The 20,019-nt window shown below is 42.2% G+C and overlaps 1 protein-coding gene across 4 annotated transcripts in view; it reads left to right on the top strand.

The window, feature by feature from the left end:
* The window catches only part of NRG1 (neuregulin 1), a 1,391,739-nt gene that overhangs the window by 1,012,799 nt on the left and 358,921 nt on the right, over positions 1-20,019 (top strand). The gene's annotated exons all lie outside the window — the stretch shown is intronic.

The raw sequence follows: 20,019 nt of genomic DNA, 5'->3' as shown, positions 1-20,019 counted from the left end.
GAGGGACTAGTAGACTTTTTCCAGTCGGTGGATCCTGGTTCTACTAAGTCATCAATGACTTGAATCAAGTTTTTATTTTACACAGACTATACCTCTAACTAACAAATTAGGCAAAAACTCAACAAGTCTTTCAGATGAGGTTAGAGACAAAAAGTAATACTTTGAACTTGTTTTGGCCTATTGTAGCAACAGCTTTATAAATTGGCATCAGCTCAGTAACTTGACTACTCTGAGGTTTAATTAGACACTGATTAGACATGGTATTTTTTGTCCAACACCTATAAAATTCCACACACCATATTATCATCCGTCTATGAGTATGCTGAAAGATCATCTATCAGCGTTTTCCATATGCAGCACCTGAACAACGTTCTTGTAACATGATTTGTTCAAGGAATGGAGATATGCTTCCATGTTATAATTTTTAATTGGACTCAGAGATAGAATTATGAATATCAACTGTGGTTTGAGCTACAGTTTTTCTTGTAAAGCCCATTTCCAGTGTCTATGGGAAACCCTAACATACTCATCAGCTAACTAATGAGATGGGAATTGGTCAAATTACCATCCTTGTTTATGTCGCTTTGCAAGTATTAGAGAGGCTAGCGAGCGTTTAGTTTTTTGTCTTTTTCCCTTTGAATAAAACTACAGAAATGTTGAAATGTCATACAGTTGTTAATAATGCCTTCTCACAGATGTGGGATCTTACCTCAATGGATGATAGTCTAATAGCATAAGAAATAATTTTGTTGGGCTTGCTAATGCTTTTGACATAGAACTTCTGTCAGACAATGACTAGAGTTTCCAGTCTCCAAAGGACAACTCTCCTGCCTCCTCGTTCTGTGGAATGGTCAGTTTTTTCACACATACAATGGCATTAATATAGAGATGTATACACTGTAATACCTTATCAGGTATTGATCTCTGCATCTGAGGGAGCGGACAGTGTCAATACAGAAACTGACTTCAACATGCAGGGTGGTTTTTAAATGCAGCTTCGATGCCCCTTCCAGGGCAGGATGTAGCCCACATGGAGCTGCACAATGCCACCTTCCGGCGTGTGGGAACAATGCTGTGAAAACCTCTCTAGATCCACTCTGGTGCCTGGGTGTATTCACACGGTGAAGAATCTGTGGGTTGATGCAGTATCCACCAGAAAGAGCATTACTAAAGGTAAGTGACTTTATCTTCTGGTTAAACCATTGAGATTTTCGAGAGAGCAATTTGTCACCAAATAGCTTAGGCTTCCATTCCAGGCTGAAACTATAAAAGCCTTGTGCTAGAATATCTTAAATTTATTATCACTAGTAATGTACTTGAAATACACCCAACTCCATGGAATGGTTGTTTCCAGAAAGAAAATGTTAATTTACACTGCTTTGATCATTTGACAGGGACTGTTCAATATCCAGAGTTGTGTTTAAACAGGTGAAGACTTTTGCATCCTGTATCTAGGAAACAATTATGAAGTATGGGCGTAGCCACCAGAACCAGTTATCCCTTTGATTCAATTTTCAGAGGCCCCCAATGGTCATTTGGCTTCAGGTTTCCTAATATAGGATTGATGTGGGAACTATGAAAGAAATATATGTTCTCTCTTAGTTCTAGATTCTTGATAATATAATTATAATACAGAACTCAAAAGATTACTGTTTAAATATTTTTTTATTAGCCTCTGTGGTATAGGCACATGTTAACTCCATCTGTTGCTTAAACATCTCATGAAAGCCAGGAAATGCTTCTGGAAAATAAATCTCATGCGTCTCTTGCAGTTGGGTAGTCAAATATTTTGCATTGCAAATTGCCACCTGTCCTAGTCCTTAAGATCCCTGATGGAGTGTATCTGTTATTTGCCATACAATCTAATCCTCCTTCACCTCATAAACTGCCTTTTCATCCCCATACGGGTTGATTGTTTGGATGGTAATCATCGCCACTCCCAGAGCATATAAGTATGATAGCTACAGGTGATCCCTAATTTTCTAAATCATTGAGCAATAGAATAGGACCAATAACCATGTTAATAAACTCAACAGTAAAATAATACTTGTCAACATTCAACTCAATGAGTATCTTTACTTAAAACAACACTGTGAGGACTAGTCAGTCAGTCAACAAACTTTATTTCAACCAAACAGGCCATAAAAGTCACACTCCTCATTACAACAAATACACATGAATTAATATAATCTCATTAAATACAATTTAAAATCACAGCTACATATATATTACATAACCATTTAAACTATCAGGGTAAAACATTGGTTAATACAGTATTAGGCAGACTAAAAGTAACCAATTTTACAGTACAATAACACACAAAAAAGTAATTACCCCCAGACAGATAATTTACCAAGATTTTTCTTAGCTTTAACTATGGAGGAAACAAAGTGATAGACAGTTGTACAGACTGGGTCTGATTGCTGTAACTAGAGGTAAAGCATTGCTTCCTTGCAATGCCTGATGTTTAAGACTTTGAGAAGTGGGATAAATATGCTCCGTCTCTGAGTTTGGTATAATCCACAAAACAACATCATATGTAACTGTGACTGAGATGACAGAGTCACACAAACACAATATTAGGGGCCTTATTATGACCCGATAGGGTGGCGGCCTAACCGCCGCCAAAGCGGTAGTCTGACCGATTTGGAGGGGGTCTGACCACCGCATTATGACCGTGGCAGTTGTACCACGGCCGGTTGCCAGTTTCCCTCCACAGGAGGGTCTGGCGGTCCTAATCCACCAGTGGAGCACTGCATGCAGAGCCACCCTGGGGATTACGACCCCCCCTCTCTGCCAGCTTTTACATGCTTCTTAAATCTACTTGTCCTCTAAAAAATTCAACTTGTCCCTTTGGTGCCATGTAGTGCGGCGACAAATAATGGCAGCAATCTCATTATGTAAGAACTCTGATAATAGCCTCTCTGATTATGCCAGGGCTACTACTATAATAGGGCTTGAATACTTGTAATTTCAATCCCGACCATAGCAATTTCCTTATTTTGCCACCTTCCGCAAATCTACATACTTGGGCTCGAGGAAGCAGTAAGCAATAGTTCCAGGGCTGGAATGCCTTTGACTCTGCAAACCTTCTTACTTGTATGTTTTAAGGATTTTCACCAGCTCCTCTCTAATCTTTTCCAATCATGAGAAATATTGGAAATTTACTCCTGACAATGGCAGAAGTAGAAGTTCTTCCAGGGTTGGTAAAAAAGTGGGTGGGGGGAAAGTGAACTTGTAAACGCTCAATAGGTTTTCACATGAGCAAATCTACACATGCATATTTGCTCGTAGTAAAATACAGTTCACAAATGTTTTCTATGAGTACAATTTCCAGGTCCCTAATTAGGTCTGGTCTTAAGAAAGGCATTTTGTTTATATTAACCTTCTATTTCTCTCTCTATCGGCTGGCTTTACTGTGAGTGATAGCATTCTGCTCTTCCACAAAGAGCATATTGACACACAAAGTAGTTTTGTTCAGTGCCAGGAACTACTGTGGCAATCAGTGGCATAACGAAACTGGAGGGGGCCTCCTTGCAAAGAACATGGAGCACCCCTACCCCACATACTCAGGGCAGGTGCTGTGCTGAGGGGTCCGGGGGGGGGGGGGCTGCAGGACCTTTGTTATGCCACTGGTGGCAATGTGTGCATTTTGGACCAAAAACCTTTTTTTCTTTTCTTTTTGCCATAGTTTGTTACAGTGGGGAGGGCCTGGCAGCTCCCACAACAATAAAGGGGCATATTTAAAAGCCCCTAGCACCATCTAGCAACACATTAGCGTCATTTATTTGATGCTAATGTTTCTTTACATGGCCAAAATCCCCGCACCATATTTACAAAGTGGCGCAATGCATGCGTTGCATCACTTTGTAAACCCTTGCACCACATTATGCTTGTGCCAGGCATAATGTATGCAAGGGGGGAGGGTGAAAAAATGGCACAAGGAAATCTAAGAGATTTTCTTGCGCCATTTTTTTCTGGCACTTTTAACACCTGCTCAGAGCAGGCATTAAATCATTAAATGGGCGCATACCATTATTTACAATAATGGGCCCGAGGTACTCCGCAGGAGTAGCGCCAAATTTTTTGCTCTACTCATGCAGAGTACATCAATAGTGGCATAAAATATGAAGCTATTACCCCCCTACTCTGCACCATGGTGCGCTATATTTTAAATACAGCGCACACATGGTGGCGGTATGGGGGCGGTAAAGGACTCAGGAAAGGTGGTTCTTAAATATGCCCCTAAGTGTTTCAAAAGCCATGTAAAAACATGCATTGATGAAACCAAAAGACTCCGATGTCAGATCAGTTGGCTTTGCGAGTGCTTGCTTATTTTCATGCTTCCCATAATCTTGTTTAAAATGGTTATACTGATTTTCCATTAGGAATATTTTTGGGAAAAGCTAGCTTGCATCAACATGTTTTTCTAACTGACACTTCAAAGAAATAGTACCTTAAATTTCATAGTAGCGAAACTTTTTGGTTTCCTACTTTCATTTTTTTTGGAACATTTTATTTTGAAAACAAAGCTTTGGCAAACATTTGCATCTAATCAGAGAGCATTCTGGGAGCATTATACATATTGTCAAGTCGTTAAACTTTTCAAACGTGTGTACACTTCTAATTTTTTATTATTTTTACTGGAACCACTGCCAGTAGTGCAGTGTGACCTTAAAACGTTTCTGTACAGCGCTCACCCGAACAATGAACACTTTTAATTAATGAACCATAAATACAAGTTCAAACAGCATTAATATATGGACACACATTACCTGAACTGCAGACAGTTTCCTTCTCTGTGAACTGGCAGCCAAAGGATTTGTGCTGCAGGGGGGTGGGCCTACTTGTCCCAAGGACAAAATAAACATGAAAACTTGTTTCCCTTGACCTCAAACAATATGTCCCAGGCATCGGGCGATAGGAATTCCACATCCCTGGCAGTGCAGGGACCCCATGGCCAGTCCTGTTGCACAGTTCACTGTCTGCATTGCAGACCGTGAACTGTGCGACTGGTGCTGGTGCACCCTACACATCTCAACATTGTTGCCAACTCAATTATGGGCCAGCGTCAATGTTGTTAGGCTGTTCGGGTCTCTGCCCTCTGACCCAGCAGGGAACTCATAATGGGGCCGACAGGAAGGCGGCTGCACTGGTGGCAACCTGACCGCTGGAGTTTGGCAAAACTCGGGCGCCACGGACATAACCATTATGTCCAATTACCGTCCCTCGGCCAGCGCTCCCCCCGACGACGGCAAACACAAAGACATTTGATTATTTTGGGATTTGGTTTTACATTTGGGCAATGAGAGCTTGGTAACTCTCAAAATCGTCCCACTTGGAATGGTGAGGGCTGCACTCTTTTGACTTTGGGATGTTGCCATGTAGAAAAATCCACAAGACCCAGACACATCTGAAAACTAAACATCTGGTTGATTCCAGGGTGGTGTGCTTCACATGCACCCCGCACCATTTTATTACCCACAAAGCCTAGCAAACCTCCATCTTTGCTGAAAATCACACATTTTCCCCACATTTTTGTTACGAAACCTTCCGAAATCTGCAGGAATTCACAAACTATCTACCACCCAGCATTGTCTCCTCTATACTGATAAAAATTCTGCTGCACTTGTCAGCCCAAAAATGTTTTTTTTCAAACTGCCCTTTTGGACCTACTTTGGTTCCTCCTCAATTTCGACATGTTTTTGGCTCTTCCCGGTCACAGGCACTTGGCCCACCTACACAAGTGAGGTATAATTTTTACCAGGAGACTGAGGGAAATGTTCGGTGGTAGGAAATTTGTCCCAGTGCGGTGATCCTACACAGACATGTGGGAAAAAGTGATTTTCTAGCTAAATTTGAGGTTTGCTGAAGATTCTGGGTAAGAAATCATTGGGGGAATCCATGCAAGTCACACCTCCCTGGACTTCCTCGGGTGTCTAGTTTTCAGAAATGTCTGGGTTTGGTAGGTTTCCCTAGATGGCTGCTGAGCCCAGGACCAAAAACACAGGTGCCCCCCCCCCCCTCCCCCCACCACCATTTTTATCGGAAGACTTGAGGGAATGCTGGGTGGAAGGAAATTTGTGGTTCCTCTCAGATTCCAGAACTTTTTGTCACCGAAATTAGAGGAAAAATAGTTTTTGGGCCACATTTTGAGGTTTACAAATGATTCTGAGTAACAGAACCTGGTCAGAGCCCCACAAGTCACCCCATCTTGGATTCCCCTAGGTGTTTAGTTTTAAAAAATGCACAGGTTTGCTAGGTTTCTCTAGGTGCCGGCTGAGCTAGAGGCCAAAATCTACAGCTAGGCACTTTGCAAAAAACATGTCCGATTTCAATGTAAAAATGTGATGTGTCCATGTTGCGTTTCCTGTCGCGAGCATTAGGCCTACCCACGCAAGTGAGGTACCATTTTTTTCGAGAGACTTGGGGGACCACAGAATAGCAAAACAAGTGTTATTGCCCCTTGTCCTTCTCTAAATTTTTTCCTTCCAAATGTAAGACAGTATATAAAGAAGACGTCTATTTGAGAAATGCCCTGTAATTCACATGCTAGTGTAGGCACCCCGGAATTCAGAGATGTGCAAATAACCACTGCGTCTGATCACCTTATCCTGTGCCCATTTTAGAAATACAAAGGTTTTCTTGATACCAATTTTCACTTTTTATATTTCAGCAAATTAATTGCTGTATACCCGGTATAGAATGAAAACCCATTGCAAGGTGAGGCTCATTTATTGGCTCTGAGTACCTAGGGTTCTTGATGAACCTACAAACCCTATATATCCCCACAACCAGAAGAGTCCAGCAGATGTAATGATATATTGCTTTCAAAAATCTGACATCGCAGGAAAAAAGTTACAGAGTAAAACGTGGAGAAAAATGTCTGGTTTTTTCACCTCAATTTCAATATTGTTTTTATTTGAGCTGTTATTTTCTGTCGAAACACTTGCAGGATCTACACAAATTACCCCTTGCTGAATACAGAATTTTGTCTACTTTTCAGAAATGTTTAGCTCTCTGGGATTCAGCACTGGTTTCACACGCATTTCTGTCACGAACTGGAAGGAGGCTGAAAGCACAAAAAATAGTAAAAATGGGGTATGTTCCAGTAAAATGCCAAAATTGTGGAAGATGGTGATTTTAGCACCGCAAACCTTTTGTTGATGCCATTTTCAGGGAAAAAACCACAAGCCTTCTTCTGCAGTCTTTTTTTCCCATTTAAAAAAAAACTTTTGCTGTATTTTTGCTAATTTCTTGGTCTCCTTCAGGGGAACCCACAAAGTCTGTTTACCTCTAGAATCCCTAGGATGTTGAAAAAAAAGGACTCAAATTTGGCGTGTGTAGCTTATGTGGACAAAAAGTTATGAGGGCCTAAGCGCGAAGGCAAATATGACTGTGGTAGTTTGGTTTATGATGTAATTCATGAGGTTTTATATTGTGAAAGGTATTCGTTCTCATTGAAAAGGTTAGTCACGTAATAAATACTTTATGCTGGGGTTGGGTAGTGAACTTGGGTCACAAGTGAAGGTATCATCTTAACTTCAAAATTTTGTGAAATGGCAACCCAATTTACACATACTCATTAACCTGAACTCCCTTTCAATTTCAGATTTTGTTTTTTAAGGACTTTCGTTTTTTCTTTCAGTGAAATGTTGCAAAAAATCTCTTCATCTTACATCACACTCACCTTACTAAACTAACATAATCTACCACCCTCATTATTAACCCAAAAGTCCCAAATTGAGGTGGGTTTTAGAAAACCACTAATTATGTTTTTAAGTTTTTAATATCACTGTAAAGTCCTGGTAAATGCTGATTGTGTGTGTGCATGATGTTTGTTGTGTTGGCATATGATTGTGGGCCTTTGAGTTTATCCTGCTGGGTCTGTGCGTTTAAAATGGTTGATGTTTAGATGGACAGTGGATGGAGTAGATGTGCATGAGGGTGGCTGAATGTGAATTTGATGTCCAATGTATGTACATATATTGGTGGGCAAGCACGCATGAAAGTGGTTTAGTTGAAAGGAGGTTACAGCCCTATTCAAATAATAAGCCCAGTCGTTGTCAGGGTAAACCACAAATGTCACTAAATAAACCTGTGCTTATCCCTCTAGTACCTTAACACAAAAGCAATCAGGCTTAATTTAGAGCCAATATACACATTTATGCAGCACTCAAATAGTAAAAACAAACACAACAGAAGAAAAATCCCAACCCAATTTGGAACAATAAAGTAAAGTTAAATAAATAGAACGACACCAAAACATCAAAAATCTAATAAGTATAACCTTAGTTATGAATTTTTAAAGGTTTAGGTAACAATAATACCAAAAAGCACAAAGCACTAGTAGCGTTTATCGGGTCGCACTGGTCCGGGTAAAAGTCATTAGTTCAGGCTGACCATAATGGAGTGCTGGTTGGATACAGAGACCAGGTTTGTCACTTTGGAGAGTTTACCTTCTACTTAGTTCTATTCCACTGAAGAAATCTCAGTCAAAGCTTCACGTTGGTGCGGGCCTTAAGGAGATTGGTCTCAGCGCAAGAGCTGGGTGTCGGGTGGAGTTTGTCCATGAGAAGATCGTTGTTAGCATGAAGAGCTGGTCGCCGATCCAATCTTCATGTTGCCAGGAGACTCGGATGGTCGCTGCTGTTGTGAAGAGCAAGAGCTTGCGTTGGAGGGTGACTCGGGCAGTTGTTGCTGACATGAAAAGCCTAGAACCTCTAGTTTTTCACCTGGAGTCCAGTTCTTGCAATTGTAAGGTAGGATGAGTACACTCTGGGTCCAGGATTTCAGAAGGCACCTCTTGGGGTCAGGACTCTCTCTAGCAGAGGCCAGCAGCAAGATTCAACCAGACCCAGTTGGTGCTGGTCAGCTGGCATTTGAAGTGAAAGCCCCTAGAAGCTAGTTGTGTCCCTGTAGCTTAAACAGGAGGTCAGCAAACTGTTCCTTGGAGTCACTACTAAGATCTTGGATCTTGGCAAGGGGTTCCTGTCTCCCTTTTTCAGATTCTTCATAGGTCCAGCAGTGTGCTGTTTCCAGGTTATGAGAATGCCGCTTATGTACTCAGTGACAGCCTATGTATGTGTGCGTTAATTCCTGTCCTACTCCCAAACTAGTTCTGGCCAGTTCTTCCCTCTTTCCTGGGTTTGGCTGCAACCTGGCTAGGGGGAAAAAGACAATGGGTAGACCTGGTGTCAGGTTCCTTTTTGTGTCTGCTGGAAGCAGGTTCCTTTGAAGTGTAATCAGGGCAGAGCACAGCTCCTCCCCACCCATCCTTTTAGGAAGACCCACTCCCTTTAGACCCATGTCTCTTTTGTCCACTATCTGCATTGAATACACATCATACCACAGGAGAGCCATTAACAGTTATTGACACTGGCAGAAAGGCACATTTGGTTTACACAGGAAAATGCCAACTTTCCAAAAGTGTAATTTTCAGAAAAGTAACTTAAAATCCACCTTTAGCATAATGCCAGAGTTTAAATTACAAATCAAATAAGTGTAAGAAGTATTTCTCTATCTGCTGTCAACTGAAGTTATAATTTTTAAGTACAATGAGGTAACCCGGTGTTAGTCCATGGGGAGAGAGAGCATTATTTCAGTGAAAAACATTAGTTTTGCATTGTTAGGACATGTAAAACTTAAATACAGATGTCCTGCATTGTATATACCCTGCACCCTACCCTATGAGCCTTTAGGACCTAACCAAGGGGTGACTTACCAAATATTAAAAAGAAAGGTTTAGGTCTAGCAAAAGGTTTATTTTGCATGGTCGAAATGACAGTGTAAACTGCACTACAGGCTGCAGTGACAGGCCTGAGACTTGTTTTACAGTGCTGTAGCCCACTTGAAACATTTAATTTACTGCTCTTGAGTACATATTGTACCATTTACTAGGGACTTATAAGTAAATAAATTGTCCAATCAGGTTTATCCTAACAATACCTTCTGTAAAAGGGAGAGCACAAGCACTTAACCACTGGTTAGCAGGAGCAAAGTATGCAGAGTCCTAAAAACCAACAAACATAATTTGGGCAAAGTAAGGCACAAATCTGGAGTGACTCTGCAGAAAGGGCCTCATTAAGCAGTAGTTAATAAAAAAAAAAGTACAAACTGGGGAGTGGTATAAAAAAGCCATTTGAAAGAGAAACACGGTTAAAGTGAGTTAATAATTAAATAGATGCAAATAAGCCTATATTAATTTAAGACAGGATGTTGATTTACAAAATGCGTTGAGAAGGAGGTCAAGAAGAAATGGTACAGTTAGGAGTTAGCAGCCGGCATAGTGATGACATCAGTTCTGTAAGTGCAAATGCTGACTGTTCAAGCCCTGAATTATTGCTTGCAATTTCATAGGTTCTGATTATTAAAGCTTTTTCCTAAAAGCTTTTTTTGCTAGCCTCTGTTGGAACAAGGAAAACACATGATTTGTGCAAGATGGTTCCTTTTTTATATTCACACAGAAGTGTTCCAAACAGTTTACCATTTTGATGTTGGATCATTTGTTTGAAAACCTCCCTTTCTGTAGTTTATAATATTGGATTTTAAGTGAGCTTAAAAGTATGTGTTTTGTGGTATACGTTCCTATATGAGTTTAATACCATTCTGGCATAAGACTTATTTCTGAACTCATCCTTGTCTTGCAGATGCGAAAGAAGTTTTAAAGAGCTGTTTGCAGATTTTTTGATCAGCATGATTGTAGCTGACATTTTCTGCAGATGGTTCAATTGCATGGTATCCCATGCTGAACTTAAAAACGTTTACCGTGGATTGTCACTACCAAACCTAGTAAATTCTGCCACATTAAATTACTGAAAGTGCCCTTTGATGTGTTCCTCAGTTCCTTACATATTTTAATAAAGGCCCCTTGGCGATGCAAGTTGCTGTTTTGCCAGACCGAACTCTAAACAAATTTCAGGTTGAGCAGTATGTTGTATTTTTACGAAGGGTAAATATGTATCTGTATAGATTGGCTTGTAATGTATCCACCATCTCAGAGAATTTCAGACACGTAGGTTAGTGTTGGTAATAATTAACTATTTATGACTATTAATAGTGGTTCCAGCGATTAACTTAAATGTTTACTGTGTAGGGTTTTGACAGAAAATGTCACAGCTCTTGCCTTTGTTCTTAGAGATAAAAGCTGGTCCTTAAAACTGCCTTGTTTATCAAAATTCCCGTCCAAGGTTAGTGTAAGCAGAGGAGGGGGCCCTTTTATCCTCTCTGTACCAGCTGCTAAACGTTTTGATTTGGTTGCCAAAGGACACCATTTTTAGGTTGAGCATAGCATCTCATAAGCGCTGCTTTTCCAACGTGTTGGTATGTATCTGGGCTTTTAACCACGCCCACCGCACGCCCATGACTATCACTCGTTCATGGGCTTGCCTTTCAAAAATCCTTTGTTTTCGTTGGTAACTGCTTGATATTTGTCCCTCCTTAGGGCGGTTTTGTTACTGCCTTGGCCATCGACCCTGTTACGTGGATAATTACACTTTTGCTGATAACTTTGACTGCGAGCAAACTTCTTTTTCCTTTTGTCTCTCTATTCACGCTCACAACTGCGCATTGAATTGGCTTGCTTATGTCAACTGTTTTACTTTTTATTTTCAGTTTGTTTGGCAAGAAAAGTCCAGTTAGGAATTCACAACGCTAATAGCTGTAACGCGAGACCCATTGCATAGCAAATACTTGTTTTTTGTTCTTACATCCATTCTGTTCATTTTAGTGTAAAGTGCAAAGGTGGAGATTACCCTCTGAATACTGATTTGTTTAGCCTAATAAGACAATGTTGTTGGTGTCATGCAGAGATGATGTCAGTTGAAGGGCTAGTCAGGGAGGATAAAAGTTTTCTGTTTGGGTTTTAAATGTGTTGTTTAAATCTTCTATATATAAGATGAAGAGCAGAGGGGTAAAAAAACACAACCTTGCTTCTGGCTGTCCATGGTGTCTATATTTTCTTTGATACTGCCATTCACTTCACCCAGTTTTACACACTCACCCAGGTTTTTAACATCTAATACTTAACAGCTTTAGTAAGATGCTCCACTGGTTCAGTTTAGACAGTAGTACCTTGGTACGTTATCAAAGACTGATTTTAAATCCATATGTCTCTGCTGTCAAGATTGATAAAGTTAGAAGATTAGAAGAAGTGCCAATTCTGGGATGTGCTTAGCTTGGTTCAGTGGCATCAGTCTCTTTTACTTGAACCATGTTTCTAAATCTTGGGATAATAGACTTGCAAACAACTCTCTCTGCCTCTACATCATCCAGTAGTGTGATCAGCCTGTAATTCAGGGGACTCCCAGAGAGCTGTTTTTGTAAATAGGATGCAGAGTAGAACCTCTCTACCACTCTGGTATCTCATTTGATGTTAAGCAGAGATTATACAAAGGATTCGAGGTCTTGGACCAGAAGTTAATGTCAGATTTGAAAAGTCTGATTGACATGCCTTCTGGGCCATGATCACCATTAGATTTGAAATTGTTTATTATTAGCAAAAATTGTTTTTATTACAGCTAAGATTGTTCAAATTGAAACAAGGTGATTTTGCTCCAATAACGTTGAGTTTGTGGTTATGCTGCAGCTTTGATATGTGGTTAATCCGGGATGGCTCTCTAATGTTTACAATATTTGTTATGGAGAATCCAAGATATAATTTATTTACAAAATTCCAGAAATGATTGTGGTTATTATATGAACAGACTAGGAACAAAGATGCCCAAGTTTGAGTTTGGGTTCTTGTTTTTGTTTGCTAAACTCCTTTTATATATTTCTTGATTTTATTTTTGCAGTTGAATGAGATTAGGTAACAAGTGTTTTTTTAAGATGTCATAGTTCAATGTTTAATTCCATTTTGTTCTAATATTAGGATCTTGCTGAACCATTCATTTTTTGTGGTGAATAAATAAGTTTAATATATATATAGTTTGGTGAGTTGTCAAATTCTGCTGTTATTCGTGTTATAATAGTAGGTGATTTGGAAAGATAATTGGCTTGGATAATAGAGGGATTCAGTTCATCAGGTGGATAGCAAGAGTGTAAAGCCCAAGTCACACAAAAAAATGCATTAAGTGTTAATGCTTCCCATTTTAACCATTTCATATTTGCGGTGTAAGTCTGAGTCATCAGGCTGATTATTAAAATGTTGACTTGAGGTGACTTGGGGAAAATGATCACCCTCAGTAGGCTTTTCTCTTCTAAACTTCTATGTATAGGAATAAGTTGAGACTTGTTAAAGAGGAATCCAGTATGACTTGTGTGGTGGCTGAGGTACGTGTTGGAGCTATAGGCTGCTCTCTTATAAATCTTCCAATTAATACTCTAAGCCCAGCGAATTGGAAAACTGAGAGTTATAGTTCTCTATAATTTGTCACTCTTCTGTGTTGTCTTCTCCTGGTGAGTTATGCAATGGAGATATTTTTTAGGTACACTGACAAAACCCACAAAATGTTGTTCATTAGCCTCATATGTAAGTCAGTGTTATTTTGAGTTCTGAAATGATTTCTTCTGAGGTTTTTAAGATCACTTTTTTTGTGGCTGATTTGCATATTAATATAAATATATGCTATGGTAGTGGGTGCTTAGACTGAGCAAGTAGCCAGTAATGGATTTTAATTCCTAGTAGCCATCCATTTGTGGTTTGGGTGCATCTAGATTCATGGCTGAAGAAATTATATGCTACAAGTCGTCCACTTAGTCGAACTTTGTCAGATTGTCTAGTTGCATGTGTTTGATATTCATTAAAACCAATCAGATCTAAATTTGATTCAGACCAGGTCTCTTGAAACATTAGAGTGTCATATTTCTGACTTCTACTATGTTTTCGTCTGCCACCATACAAACCAGACCCTCTAGTCTGCATGTGCAAATTAATGATTTTCAGGGAGAATTTGGACTTAAAGCATAATTTCAACTTTTTGTGTGATTTGCTACTACTGAAGGCAGCCAGGGCCAGCCGTCTTTCTGTTCTGCCATCTTATTGTGTTTACAATGTCTCCTAAATGTTAAGTCAAAATGAATCTTCAAACTAACTCTCTATAAAGTTTAACTTGCTTAGGCCAGTTGCTCTTTTGAAGACTGGACTAACAAATATGTGAAAGAAAGTGTTTTGATTGGGTTCGCCTATTCAGTGCTCCTGGATTTGTTTACTTTTGGGTTTTTGACTTTTTACAGTGGGTGAGTCTCACTACATGTGTCTCACCTACTGTAATCACATGGCAAGCCGACTGCACATGCTTACCACAAGTGTCCACCTTTTAAGATGAGGCCGCTGAGATGCAGCTAGGGTAAGGGGCACTTGGCTGGTTACATGTGAACATGTGTACACATGCATGTGCACACATAAATGGGCTGCACATGCAAGACTACCACTGTGTGCAGGCTGGTCACTGTGCACAGGTAGCATATTGACATGTGGTAGGCCTTAGAAAGCTACTCTAAACTAATAGGGAAAGTCAGTGTTGTAGGAGGCTGGACTGGCTTGTAGTGAGTACCAAGGGGTACTTGCACCTTGCACCAGGCCCAGTTATCCCTTATTAGTGTATAGGGTGTCTAGCAGCTTAGGCTGATAGATAATGGTAGCTTAGCAGAGCAGCTTAGGCTGAACTAGGAGACGTGTGAAGCTACTACAGTACCACTTAGTGTCATATGCACAATATCATAAGAAAACACAATACACAGTTATACTAAAAATAAAGGTACTTTATTTTTATGACAATATGCCAAAGTATCTTAGAGTGTACCCTCAGTGAGAGGATAGGAAATATACACAAGATATATATACACAATAGCAAAAATATGCAGTATAGTCTTAGAAAACAGTGCAAACAATGTATAGTTACAATAGGATGCAATGGGGAAACATAGGGATAGGGGCAACACAAACCATATACTCCAAAAGTGGAATGCGAACCACGAATGGACCCTAAACCTATGTGACCTTGTAGAGGGTCGCTGGGACTATTAGAAAATAGTGAGAGTTAGAAAAATAACCCTCCCCAAGACCCTGAAAAGTGAGTGCAAAGTGCACTAAAGTTCCCCTAAGGACAAAGAAGGCGTGTTAGAGGAATAATGCAGGAAAGACACAAACCAACAATGCAACAACGCTGGATTTACAATCTGGGGTACCTGTGGAGCAAGGGGACCAAGTCCAAAAGTCACAAGCAAGTCGGAGATGGGCAGATGCCCAGGAAATGCCAGCTGCGGGTGCAAAGAAGCTTCTACTGGACAGAAGAAGCTGCGGTTTCTGCAGGAACGCAAAGGGCTAGAGACTTCCCCTTTGGAGGACGGATCCCTCTCGCCTTGTAGAGTCGTGCAGAAGTGTTTTCCCGCCGAAAGAACACCAACAAGCCTTGCTAGCTGCAAATCGTGCGGGTAGCGTTTTTGGATGCTGCTGTGGCCCAGGAGGGACCAGGAGGTCGCAAATTGGACCAGGAGGTAGAGGGGACGTCGAGCAAGACAAGGAGCCCTCTCAGCAGCAGGTAGCACCCGGAGAAGTGCCAGAAACAGGCACTACGAGGATGCGTGAAACGGTGCTCACCCGAAGTCGCACAAAGAAGTCCCACGTCGCCGGAGAACAACTTAGGAGGTCGTGCAATGCAGGTTAGAGTGCCGTGGACCCAGGCTGGACTGTGCACAAAGGATTTCCGCCGGAAGTGCACGGAGGCCGGAGTAGCTGCAAAAGTCGCGGTTCCCAGCAATGCAGTCTAGCGAGGTGAGGCAAGGACTTACCTCCACCAAACTTGGACTGAAGAGTCACTGGACTGTGGGGGCCACTTGGACAGAGTTGCTGGATTCGAGGGACCTCGCTCGTCGTGCTGAGAGGGGACCCAAGGGACCGGTAATGAAGCTTTTTGGTGCCTGCGGTTGCAGGGGGAAGATTCCGTCGACCCACGGGAGATTTCGTCAGAGCTTCTAGTGCAGAGAGGAGGCAGACTACCCCCACAGCATGCACCACCAGGAAAACAGTCGAGAAGGCGGCAGGATCAGCGTTACAGAGTTGCAGTAGTCGTCTTTGCTACTATGTTGCAGGTTTGCAGGCTTCCAGCGCGGTCAGCAGTCGATTCCTTGGCAGAAGGTGAAGAGAGAGATGCAGAGGAACTCGGATGAGCTCTTGCATTCGTTATCTAAAGTTTCCCCAGAGACAGAGACCCTAAATAGCCAGAAAAGAGGGTTTGGCTACCTAGGAGAGAGGATAGGCTACTAACACCTGAAGGAGCCTATCAGAAGGAGTCTCTGACGTCACCTGGTGGCACTGGCCACTCAGAGCAGTCCAGTGTGCCAGCAGCACCTCTGTTTCCAAGATGGCAGAGGTCTGGAGCACACTGGAGGAGCTCTGGACACCTCCCAGGGGAGGTGCAGGTCAGGGGAGTGGTCACTCCCCTTTCCTTTGTCCAGTTTCGCACCAGAGCAGGGCTAAGGGGTCCCCTGATCCGGTGTAGACTGGCTTATGCAGAATTGGGCACATCTGTGCCCAAGAAAGCATTTCCAGAGGCTGGGGGAGGCTACTCCTCCCCTGCCTTCACACCATTTTCCAAAGGGAGAGGGTGTAACACCCTCTCTCAGAGGAAGTCCTTTGTTCTGCCATCCTGGGCCAGGCCTGGCTGGACCCCAGGAGGGCAGATGCCTGTCTGAGGGGTTGGCAGCAGCAGCAGCTGCAGTGAAACCCCAGGAAGGGCAGTTTGGCAGTACCAGGGTCTGTGCTACAGACCACTGGGATCATGGGATTGTGCCAACTATGCCAGGATGGTATAGAGGGGGCAATTCCATGATCATAGACATGTTACATGGCCATATTCGGAGTTACCATTGTGAAGCTACATATAGGTAGTGACCTATATGTAGTGCACGCGTGTAATGGTGTCCCCGCACTCACAAAGTCCGGGGAATTGGCCCTGAACAATGTGGGGGCACCTTGGCTAGTGCCAGGGTGCCCTCACACTAAGTAACTTTGCACCTAACCTTTACCAGGTAAAGGTTAGACATATAGGTGACTTATAAGTTACTTAAGTGCAGTGTAAAATGGCTGTGAAATAACGTGGACGTTATTTCACTCTGGCTGCAGTGGCAGGCCTGTGTAAGAATTGTCAGAGCTCCCTATGGGTGGCAAAAGAAATGCTGCAGCCCATAGGGATCTCCTGGAACCCCAATACCCTGGGTACCTCAGTACCATATACTAGGGAATTATAAGGGTGTTCCAGTAAACCAATGTAAATTGGTAAAATTGGTCACTAGCCTGTTAGTGACAATTTGGAAAGAAATGAGAGAGCATAACCACTGAGGTTCTGGTTAGCAGAGCCTCAGTGAGACAGTTAGGCACCACACAGGGAACACATACATATAGGCCACAAACTTATGAGCACTGGGGACCTGACTAGCAGGGTCCCAGTGACACATAACAAACTTACTGAAAGCATAGGGTTTTCACTATGAGCACTGGTCCCTGGCTAGCAGGATCCCAGTGAGACAGTGAAAACACCCTGACATACACTCACAAACAGGCCAAAAGTGGGGGTAACAAGGCTAGAAAGAGGCTACTTTCTCACAAGTTTGATTTACTGTTTGTCTGTAGTGACACTTATTATTATACATTACAGGGGGAAACCTTTGTTAGAGTGCAGTTGTGCTTCCCTTTTGCCTACAGAGACTAGTGATGTATCAAAATGGGGTCTAAAATGTGGGAGAAAATCAAATCTCCTGTTCCAAAAAGATACATGTACAACTTATGGTTCATCCATAATTGTCATATTTCTCTAGCTTGTCTCCCGATCAGAACCCCAGCCTTTTGTCACTCTGCTGTGCCAGGTTAATTACGTTTCTCTCCAGCAGCAACAACTAAGGCCTGCACTCACAACTGGAGGAATTAACAGTGCTTCACTCGGCTCCTGATGAGGAATGAGTTGGGGATTGAAGGATCTGCATCAATCAGTCAGCTGTCACACTGAACCAGGGATAGATCAGCCCATGCCCACTAAAAAAGACCTGCCCAGACCTCAGGAGCCAACGCAGAAGGGGGCTCTACTTTAAAGATTAGGTGAGAAAGGTCCTTGCAGTGATGTCAGAGAGGTGAGGCCCCCAGAGGAGATGTGACTAGTGACTCCTGGATGATAACATCTTGAAGTGTCCCAGTATGCTGTGCAGTAGGGTGGGACAGGGGTGGAGAGGTGACTTGGTGCTCTAGGATTAGGCATGGGTGCCTGGCTTATAGAGTCTTCCACTTCCCTTTAAAAGCTCTTGCCCTGGGGGCCACTCTCAGTTATTATTATTTTTATTTTTTTAAATGTATTTAAATTGTTGTATAAGAAAACAAGAAACAAAAAAGCAACAGAATTGAACGCATGTGTACAATCACGATATTTCAAAATGATGAACATAAAAGTGAATCAAGAAGCCAGCAATAAGAAGTAGGGAAAGGGGAGTAGTGAAATGGAGGCGGAGTAAGAATGCCAGAGACTGAGTATGTACGAAAGAAGAAATAAGGACAAGGAGTTGATCGGGTTGGCAAGGTCGTACCAGCAGGTGCAATACAGAATGAATAATGGAGAAGAAGAGAAAAAAAGGAAGAAAAACATCACCTTCATGGGTATGAAGTGACGTTTTTCCCCTCATCCCCAGCAGTGGAAGTAAGCATCAATAGATACTCTCTGAGTGGCTGCTATATGTCCTTTGTCCACGAAGATGGAGGCTGTAGCGAGGCATAGAGTTCACTGGTGGTATCACAATAAGACATATCTCTCAGTCAAGTGAGTGTGTTGCTGCCCCAATGGAGGGCCTCCTGCCATTTAGCCACCAACAACACAACAGCGGTAAAACATCATATGCTCACAGGCAAAGGCTTAAGGGTCAGTAAAGGATCAGGAGAGAGTACTTGTTCAGTCATGCGGGATAAAGCAGGACGAATGTCTTCCCAAAAAGTGAAGATCGAGGCGTAGTTCCAATCTAAATGAATAAATCAACGGGTTCCGCTATGCATTTAGGGCAGCAGTGTGACCTGGTAGGTTTAGTTTAGCTAGGGCTTTAGGGGTGATGTATAAGCACAGTGCAGATACATATAATGCAGAAGTTTATGGTGGTAGGTATTCAAAGTCTGTGTACAGCAGTAATACCATGTTTTATCAGGAAGGGGGTGCCCCAAATCTTTTTCCCATGCATCCTTCGCCACCCCAATGGGTCTCAGTTGCAAAGAGGTGTGATATAAGCGGGATATCAGGTGAGCATTGTCAGGAGTAGTGATAATTAACAAGAGCGGGGATGTCCTTTGGCTCTACGTGGTATGAAGATAGAACAGCGCGTAATGTGCTATGCAACCGATGTAGTATCAACCTGTCCATGTGTCAGGGCGCAGATAGATTGTAGGGTAGAGTTGACTAATAGGTCGCCGACAGTGTCAGTTGATGTTTAGTAAGTGTGCGCTGGGTCAGTCTCTCTTGATTAAGTGGGAGTCATGGGTTGTTGGAAAGAGGGATATATGGGGAATATAAGGTATCGTAATCCAAATAACAAAAGAGTTTGGTCCATGTTCAGTAAGCGGTGGAAAGCGTCTGTATCTCCGCTGGGTTCCTGGGTAATCCCTGGGGTAGTATGGTGGAGAGGGTTAAGGAGAGGGCTTGCTTCCACTCTGGCTTAAGATGCTGGATTTTAGCATCCGGGAGGTACCAGAAGTAGGCAAAATGTGATTGAGCGACTGGATAATAGGGATGCAGATTGGGGACTCCAAAGCCGCCGTGGTTGTAAGGAAGGGTTAACCTGCTCCAACGGATATGAGGGCAGCGACCTGCCCATATGAATTTTTAAACAAACTGCGCAGGGTGTCAAAAAAGCTCCAAGTCAGGGCAATGGGGATATTTAGAAACAAGTACAGAAACCATGGAAGAACCACCATTTTAATTATGCTAATCCGCCCTACGGTTGACAAAGGTAGTTTAATCCATGGTTCGACATGGGTCGAGAATTTTTCAATTGCTAGGTCATAATTACGCCGAATCACTTTGGCACTATCTCTGTGCAGGTAGATGGCAA

This window comes from Pleurodeles waltl, chromosome 1_2, assembly GCF_031143425.1.
Source record: "Pleurodeles waltl isolate 20211129_DDA chromosome 1_2, aPleWal1.hap1.20221129, whole genome shotgun sequence".
Lineage (NCBI taxonomy): Eukaryota > Metazoa > Chordata > Amphibia > Caudata > Salamandridae > Pleurodeles > Pleurodeles waltl.
Note: the sequence above shows the minus strand (reverse complement) of the source record. Positions and strands in the feature narration are given on the sequence as shown.